Source organism: Hyalella azteca, unplaced genomic scaffold (genome assembly GCF_000764305.2).
Source record: "Hyalella azteca isolate HAZT.00-mixed unplaced genomic scaffold, Hazt_2.0.2 contig7364, whole genome shotgun sequence".
NCBI lineage: Eukaryota > Metazoa > Arthropoda > Malacostraca > Amphipoda > Hyalellidae > Hyalella > Hyalella azteca.
In genome coordinates this window covers 47,239-56,749 of record NW_025937491.1, presented here as the reverse complement: position 1 = coordinate 56,749, position 9,511 = coordinate 47,239, and positions in this window count along the sequence as shown.

Here is a 9,511-nt window from a genome sequence, read left to right as displayed (position 1 = left end):
CATCCAAACTTCCGGACGCGAAACTGTGAGCAAATAAACAAGGGAATTCCTGACCTGAGTGAATGACATGTTCAAATAAAAAAAATCCCAAATTTTTTATATTTAAAATTCGAGTGAAATTCCACATTTTGCGGCTATGTGACTTTTTTATTAGAGAAACAGTAAAAATCGAACAGCAGACAAAAAACTTATTGTAAACTCTATAATTATCTACTCCTTTGTATGTGGAAACTCTCATTTGAATACTTTCGTATGCACTTTGGCCACTGATTTGATAATTAGTATGGCAACTATACTTTATCATTTACACTTTAATGCCATCTCACTCAATACAGAAGCTGCTTAACCAAGCGCTCATATAGTGCTCCTGCACTGAAATCATAACAGAACAGAACCGTAAATAAGTATATAAAGTATAACTCAGTACTCACTGCAGTGAGTGAAAGAGAGCGCATTTTCTCGTCGACGAAAACGTGAAGTTACACAGACGGACGGACGGACGGACATGACGAGCACAATAGCGCCTTTTTGAATTGTTAAAAAAATTTTTTGTGAATCCGTGGAAGTATTTCCGCAGTAAAGCACCCTAATTTCGGAAAATTCTGTGACAGTTCTATTCCATTTCGTTGATGTTATAAACTCTAATTCATCAAAAATCCCGTCTACTTAACACAATGCGTTGCGTATACATGTATATTACATCGATCTTTTCCTACAGATAAAATTGTTTTACCATGCTTCATTATTTCCAACTGGAAAAATGTATTACAACGTTTCAATTCCCCTTCGAAGTCTTTAACCGAGTTTCATATTCAATAATCTTGGTTCTCAGGCCAATCTCTTCGCAGCGCCGCTTTCAGCACCGTCATTATTATGAACACTTCATATTACAAAGTTTGCCTGGAGATCAACTAAAATAAAAATAATTTCATTGCGTGATTTTTCCGTTCTGAGTTTCTCAACTAAATGTAATTTTTGTTAACGCCCAGCCTCAATTTTGAGATAATTTGCAGTGATGAAGAACTATAGTAACGCCTGCATGTACCAGCTTGTTGCTTCATAATTACCTGTAGTAAACGGGTTCAGTGCAAGCAGCCGTGATATTATTGTATTTATTGTTCCTATTAAAGCTTATGAAAACAGCCGGCAAATGAAACATGGCCTTAAAAGATAAATTTAATGGCTTTTGCGGTTCGCTAAAAATTTATTCATCGTTTAAATTCTACTCCTGCATTTGTTTTGTTTGAATATAACTCCGCAATTTTTTAACTTTTGCAGCCAGGCCTACCGGCCTAGCCAATTCTGCCGTAGTAATTGAATCCCAATAATAGAATACGTAATAATCAACGATCGACAATGTCTCGTAGGAACAATATTACTTCAATAATTCAATGTAAATTAATGGCTGTTAATTCAGGCCGTTCAAGCTCGCGACGCCACTGGAGAGCGAGCTGAGCAGCGAGTTGAATGACGCAAATGAAGTTCTAATTGCTTTAATTTTTTTAACAATTTTTGTAAGCCAGAAGCGTCACTCATGAAGGCTCCTCAGTGTACATTTTTAAAATTTAAAGTATTCTTGTAGAAGAAAACTACATTCTGAATGAAATTGTAGCTGCAGCGCAAACAGCACTATATACTTTAAAGCTGGATAAGTAGAGGCGACAAATTTATCTCTTATGCGTGATTTGTTCACTGCACTGAGTGAAATGCTGAATATTCCATGTTCACGGAGTGAAATACGTAGAATAATGTATAATTTCAATTTTAAATTTGGGGAAATGCGCACTTCATTATTCTACATCTATATTTTTTCGAGGTAGGTCGCTGTTCATTAATTTCATTTATTTTCACGTAAAATTGCTTAAATTTGTGTAATTATTACTTATTCGCCATTTATGTTTATTGTATATTTCGTGTGTGAGTGTTTGATTTTTGTTTTCTGACTAAGGTGTCATTCCGATTCAATAAATAACAATTTTTTCATACATAATTTTTATTTCTTGCATAGTCAATCGTCAAACATTTTTTCCAATTAATAACTTCCCGAATTAACTATTGAACTCTCAACATTTATGTAATTCTCGGATTCGTGTTGGCAAAACTATTCCTATTTAAAGTTTTCTAACTTATTCTTACATGAGAAAAGATCAATTTCAGCTCAGCGAAAGTAAAGGTCTAAAATTTCAACACATTAAAGCTTTAATAGGCATTCTAACAAAAAATCAACGATATTCCATATTAATCAAAACCATTATCGGCCGAAATAATGAAGATATTTCAAGATATACAATCCTGATGAAGATCGCAGCCATTTAAAACGTGCGTGTATAAACAATCCGTCCTCACAACTAGTCGCTATCGCAAACAACATTGCATGTCTCAACAACACTAGGAGGCCAGAAGAGCGTAAGTTTATTTCCGTATTATGGCTGCAATTCTAGTGTAAAACGGAGTCTTTTCACACCCGACCCGTATTTTACGAGGTTCTTCACAGCCTCGAATATTGCAGATACCACCTCTCTTATATGCGCGTTCAGGTATTGGGGGTTTCCAGCTCAGCTTGAAGCTTCCGGTTTGCTGCTAATTCAAATAATGACTTAATTTAAGATCAAGAGGTTAAATGCTTACATTGAAATGTAATACTTCCAATAAATTCGATGTCGTCTTTCTTATAGTAAAACTTTGCCAGTGAATGAAGTTTAAGTGTGCAATAAAATTTGATAGGCCAACTCATTTCAAATTCCATTCAGAGTCAACGAGCATTTCTGAAAAAATAGTAGGTATACATATCGTCAATTTCCGAGCGCGTACTAAAGCAAGCAAAAGTGTTGTTCTTTGAATTATATATTGAAATTCCCTATCGAACAATGACAACGATATTTGTTTTCAATATCGAAATATAATGTTCAATTCATTTTGGGAGAACAACTATGGTCGATAAAATATCGTTTCAAATATTTCTAACATTAACAAATGGATCATTTTGATTTCAAATAACTCTACTGACCTCATCTTAAAAATTACAAATTTGTCGCAATGGCCCCGAATTCCTTTAAAACAGGAGTTGGGGGTATCTGAATGCAACCAATATTGTTCTTAAAACAAAAACTAAATCTAAATCGAACTTCGTAAGCAACATAATTAGCAATGAAGTAATGCATGTTCTAGCTTCAGGGATTTACAATGAAGGTTCAGGAGTGACAAGAGAGTTAATTACGTATAAATCAGGTAATATTTCAACGTATAAAAAATCGGTGAATTTCTGCAAAGAATATAAGCACACGAAAGCTCACTCTGGTTTAAAATGCTTCTATTTAAGAGAAAGCTGTAGATTAGCCGAACGACTGAGGTGCTAAATAAAGTTCTTTGCAAGACACAGCGCAGTTATATTAGTGTTGATGAAGCCAGAGTCACTCATTTTATTTTGGGTTGTAAACTTGATGCAGTTTCACCGTTGTTGGTGAAGAAGTCGTTGACAAAATTACTGAAGTTGTAAGTCCGCATCGTGAGCCAGAACCAAGTGTCCGACATCTTCCTCAGCCCATTTCAAATTTCCGGACGCGGAACTGCAGCAAGCAGAAAATTCTAGAAGCTATTTGAGTGAATAAGATGAGCGGAAAAAATTCAATTTCTTAATTAAGTATATCAGATTCAAATGAATTTCTAACATTTGAGGCCATTTAGTTTATTAAGCAAGTAAAAATTTTTGTCGAGCGCCCCTAGTTCAAAATTTTTTTCGAACTGGTTCAAGCATTTAGGAGAAGAATTACTTATTGTAAATTCGGTAATTCTTCACTAGTTTGATGCTGCATAGTCGGATTCATCTATTTGGGTAACCACTATGGCCATTGATTCAATAATTAGAATGAAAATTATGATTTATTATCTACAGTTTAATGACATCTTACTCGTTATAGGAGCTGTTGAACCATGTGCTCATGAAGTTCCCCGTTCTATTACAGTAAATAAATAAATAAGAAATCAAGCAAATACATACGAAAACACGTAAAAAAGGAAATACATTAATATATTAAAAAATATAATATTGCCTTCGTGAGAGTGAATCAGGCGCCAGGCTCACCAAAAGTGCTCATATATGTAAGCGATCAGACCGGCCAGCTGCGAGTCGTGCTCCATGGAGAACAAGTCACTGCCGAGCTCCAGACAAAAGTTGCGCGCTTCTGCAAAATTTCGTTCTTTGACATCCATGCGCAGGCAGCCGATGGGGGTGGATGTGCAGCCAGGCATGGCGAAGCAACTGGTGTACTGCGCGATAGGATACGCTGCACCGAAGAAAAGTGAACTATTATAAAAATTTTTTATTCCAATTGTACTAGGTGCTTACTATCCTTACTGTTGATATTTATATAGACAAATACTTCAAACTATCGTCACTCATGAAAAGATCCGGTCAAATGACACGAGTTTAGATCTATGAACAAGGCACGAAAAGGAAAAGAATCGGCGACAGGCCACATCAGGCCTACACTTCAGCGCCGACATCACTATGTTACGTTATGTTAATTAAACGCTTACGTATCCTATAAGAAAACAAAACAATTGTTCAATGCCCAAATTGATGGTGACTGACAGGCTGCTCCACTTATTGGTAACAATTACTTGACATGACAATGTTGCAAATTCGAGAAGATTGTACATTTGAAGTTAAATTTAATCAATGTGAAAGGTATTATCAAATCTACTTCAATCCTATCATACTCTGGTCATTCTTGCATATAGGATCTTTATGATCGTCGCAAGAGCTGCTGACAACGGGAGGGTTGTAAGGCGACTGGCAGCTATGCTTCTGGCTAACATCGAACAAATTATGTCGATGTAAATTTTCGTTATTATGGGCCACTACGACCGTTTTACTGAATCAATTATGTAACTTGTGGTATCATTCAATCGTCAAATTTGTGACGGTGAATCTGCCTTGCTGAATTCAGACGATTTTTCATTCGTGATAATATGCACCCTGCGCATCTATCAAGATTACCGAAAATTTCGGTAATTTAATTGGTTGATCTTCAGAGGAGCTCTAAGGTGCACGGCCAATCAATATGTATCTTCAAAGGTGTCTTTTAGAGCCATCCGTCTCATTGGCAATGATCGATTGAATCGTTTAGATTGATGAGCTCATTTCCAAACAGACCTCATTCATTTAAGTCGATGATGATGTACTGGCAGGGTGGCCCAGTGGTTATACAGTTCAGAGTACCAAGATTGGCGCAGAGAGGCGCGGGTTCGATCCCAGCTCTGGGCGCCAGTTTCTAGTCAGAATCGGCAAGGAGGCCGGGCGGTTAAGCACAGCAGAATTGTAGCAGTGAGTTGTGAGTTCGAGACCGCAACAAGCTGTGGATGTTCTGCGATGTTAAGAATCGGTGACAGGCCTATAATAAACGCTGAAACCGCTATTACAGTATATACGCACGGCTCCATCAGTAACGGATTTCATCAAAGGTTCAACTTGATTTAAAAAGAACCACAAGCTAATGTTTTCTTCGACCCATCTGATGCTCCATTGAGCCTTTGCACTTCTGGCAAGATATTGAAGCCTGTTTCGAGAATTCTGTGTCTGATCAAACGTATCATCTATCATTAAGCTCTGGTAAGCGGCATTGCATATTAGGACGATTACAGAAATAGCTTAGGATTTAAAAATTTTTACCTTTTAAACTTTTACAATTTGTAAAATTTTACAAGATGTAATGTAAATGTAATTTTACATTCTATAAAATTCTCGAATCGAATATGTACGGCCTGTATAGCCATGCCCCAAGTGATGTTTGCCAACAAGAATTTACCAAGAATCCAAGAGCAAAGAGAACAGCCAAAATATTCAATTTTTTTTTTTGCAAGAGAAAACGTTTCGGAGTCAAGCTACATCGTCAGTTCAGGGACCTATAACTTAAGTAAAATGTTATTTTATTTTTTTATTTACTAATTGTCCATAATTTTTTGGGGGGTTTTGAACTGAAACGTTTTCTCTCATAAAAAATTGTGAATTTTTTGTCTGTTTTCTTTGCTTTTAAATTCTTAAAATTTTATTTAGAGCAGACGTCGGTAATCTTTTTCACCCGCCAACCTTTTAATGAGATATTTGTAATTAATTTTGTCGACCTACTTTTGTATCAAATGTCTGTTTTGTATCAAAAGTCAGGACATATTTGATTGATTCATATTCTTCTCTTTGATAAAACTTTCTGATCGCCGTGAATTTATCAACATCTTCGTTCTGCCCTCAAACCCCATTTGTCACCCTCCTAATGTATGGGGTGGGTGTTCAATCGAGGGCTTCTGAAACTATTTGTGGGCCACGACTTCACCTCCAAGCTAATAAGATAGTAACAGTAATAAGGATGTCAGCGTTGAATGGACCAAATCTGGCCTTTCGCCAATTCTTCACATCGCAAAATTCTTACAGCTTGCTGGTGTTTCGACCCCACAACTCAATGCTCCAATCCTGGTACTCTAAGCTGTAACCACTGGGCCACCCTCTTTATTTGATCTTAATGATTCATAAGAACTGAATATTGTACTAATTTCTCTTAAATTTTTCCAAAACGCTTTTTGAGTTTGAGTGCGCTGTCGGGTCGGACCTGCAGCTTATAGTTCGGTTAATTGTCGATTTGGCCTTTGTACCATCAGCTCAATGGTGGCATTTGTATGGAGCGTTTTCTCGCGGAGAAGCTCAAGCGGCTATAGTTAAGTTATTTTTGATTAAGTAGATGGTCAGGGCTATTAATATGTCCTAATTATATAAAAGTGCAAGCGTTGATTTATTCTTTGCGCATGCGCATGGTGGCAGGACGTGTTTGAAGCAGCTCCGCAAAATTCCCGAGTTTTTAAGAATCCAAAAGAAATTTTACAACAGGTTACGTGCCGAAATTATTCCCAAAGTTATAAAGTTCTGAAATATGCATTGTAAAGACCAGCCGTTGCGAGAATTGTGAGATACGGCCCTCCAAATATACCGACTGCCCGCATTGTCAACCTTCGGGTCCAAAATGGCGGCTTTCGTCACCATTCTACTGAAATAAACCAAATATTCTAACCAAGTCTTCTGATACGCCTTATTTTCGCTTTGCAGCATTGATCAGTTCGCGATTTGGCGCATTCGCCTCCTGTTACTACTTGCGCAAAACATTGAGAAGAATCCAGCCCCACCTAGATATCCTTGTGATGAGTGTATAGTGGATCTGTTGCGTGCAGAGATCGTGGGATTGCGTGTGGCAACTGTGAGGTGTGATATCACACCCGCTGCATCCGCATGAGTGACACTGTATACTTCGCATACACCATGCAGACCCCATGGAGGTGCTTCTCCAGTGGAGTACCAAACTTCTCCACGTCCATGTTCTCTCCAGTGCCTGCAGAATCGCTGCTCAACTCCATCGGTAGTGGGACGCACACCCCGCCCTTTACATCCCATCATTCACTGGAGGGAATCCCGAGGTCATCATCCACGTCTGAGCACACCAACGCACCTGCCTACCACTCCCACCTCCCCCCACCCTAACTCCACATCACACCTCTCACATTACCACATCGAACCCAATGGTCGTGCACCACACAAATCTACACCTGTGCGCCTCGTGAACTCGCCCAATTTCACCTCGTCAGCCTCCTCGGCTGGGGCACGGGATGCTTCCAACATTCCTAAGCCTATCCATTACTCATATTTTCTCAGAACACTTGTTTTCAAATTTCCGAGCCTAAGGCAGAAGAAAGCTGAATTTCAAACCTCACTTAACGCCGCGGGGCCTGACATCGTGGTCGGTACAGAAACTTGGCTCAATCCCGAGAATTGGAGCTCAGAATTCTTACAGCCTACAACGCATGCAGAAAAAACCGTCAAGGCGGCTACGGCCGTGCCCTGGTTGCTGTGCGTTCCGGCCTCATCTCCCATGAGATCTGCCACAACTCGCCCGCTGAAGCTGCACTTGTGCAGGTCCAGACCAAAAGAAAAACGAACCACTCATCTTATGATCCTTATACAGATCCCCGCAGATACTTGTGGCCAGCAAAGGCTTCAGGACCAGATGACATCCCGTGCCGGCTGCTGAGGAGTTGGCCCCCGCTTTGACTCTCCTGTTTGTGAAATCCTTGGACACTGGCCAGGTCGTCGGCATCTGGAAACACGCCTTGGTCCAGCCTATCTTCAAGAAGGGAGACAGGAACCAGGCCGCCAAAAACCGCCCCATCTCTCTCACTTGCATCTGCTGTAAGCTGCTGTAGCACGTTGTGGGATTTTCGATCACGGCCCACCTGGAGCAATGCAAGATCCTTACCGACTCCCAGCATGGCTTCCACAGGAACCGGTCATATCACTAAACTGACCCTGACAGTTGAAGATATTGCTGCCAAGATGGAACAGGCTGACCAGACGGATACTGTATAACTTGAATTTTCCAAAGCGTTCGACAGAGTACCCTACCAGCGACTGCTATCGAAGCTGGACTTCTATGACCCGTGGGAGGGCCAAGCAGTGGGTCACAGGTTTCCTGTCTGGACGAACGCAGCAGGTGATCGTGGAGGGGAAAACGTCCAGTATGAGCCCAGTGCTTTCCGGCGTCCCACAAGGCGATGCTCAGACCGACCATATTTCTTATATACATCAATGACCTCGGAGAAGGAATCAATGCCAGAGTCAGACTTTTTACTGATGACACGCTCATGCATTCTCGCATAAAATCACGGCTTGACGCGTAACGACTACAAGATGACATAAACAAGTTGGAATTGTGGGAACAAAAGTGCAGATGGCCTTCAACGGTGACAAATGCCACCTGCTGTCAGTCACCATTAAGAAGAATAGAGTCTCCACTACCTACTCGTTCAATAGACAGGCGTTGGAACAAGTCACCAGTACCAAGTACCTTGGCGTTGAAATATCAGAAACTCTGCACTGAGTGAAACACAACGAGGCGACTGCAGCCAGAGCCATCCGGTCCTACGCGTTCACCTGTCGAAATCTTAAGGGATGCCCAACACAAGTTCAAGTTCATTGCTACAAAGGCCTCGTACGACCGGTGTTAGACTATGCATCACCGGCCTGGGATCCGCATCAGCAGCCCCTGAAAACTTCCGTTGAGATAGTACAACGCAGAGCGGCCCGCAAAATTCTGGAAGACTTTAGCCCCCACATCCAGTGTCATTGAGATGGTAGCCAGACTAAAACTGGAAAAGCTCTATTGAGGAGAACGGCTGACAAAGCATGCATGCTGTACAAAATGCTGCTTAGCCAAGTCGATGTCCAACCTCCTTCAGGATTTTGCCTACCAGTCACGCGTACAACAAGGGGCACCAGCAGAAGCTGCAGGTCCCGCGGAGCAGAACCGACGTCCACCTACACTCCTTCGGCCATCAGAATATGGAACTTTCTGAGTACAGACGTCGTGGTAGCAACATCGCTACCTGCCTTCCAGTCGGCTATTCAAGGCTGAAGGCGGACTATAACTGAAATCTTTTATCGCCTTTTATTAATAAGACGTTCTCCAATGACGTT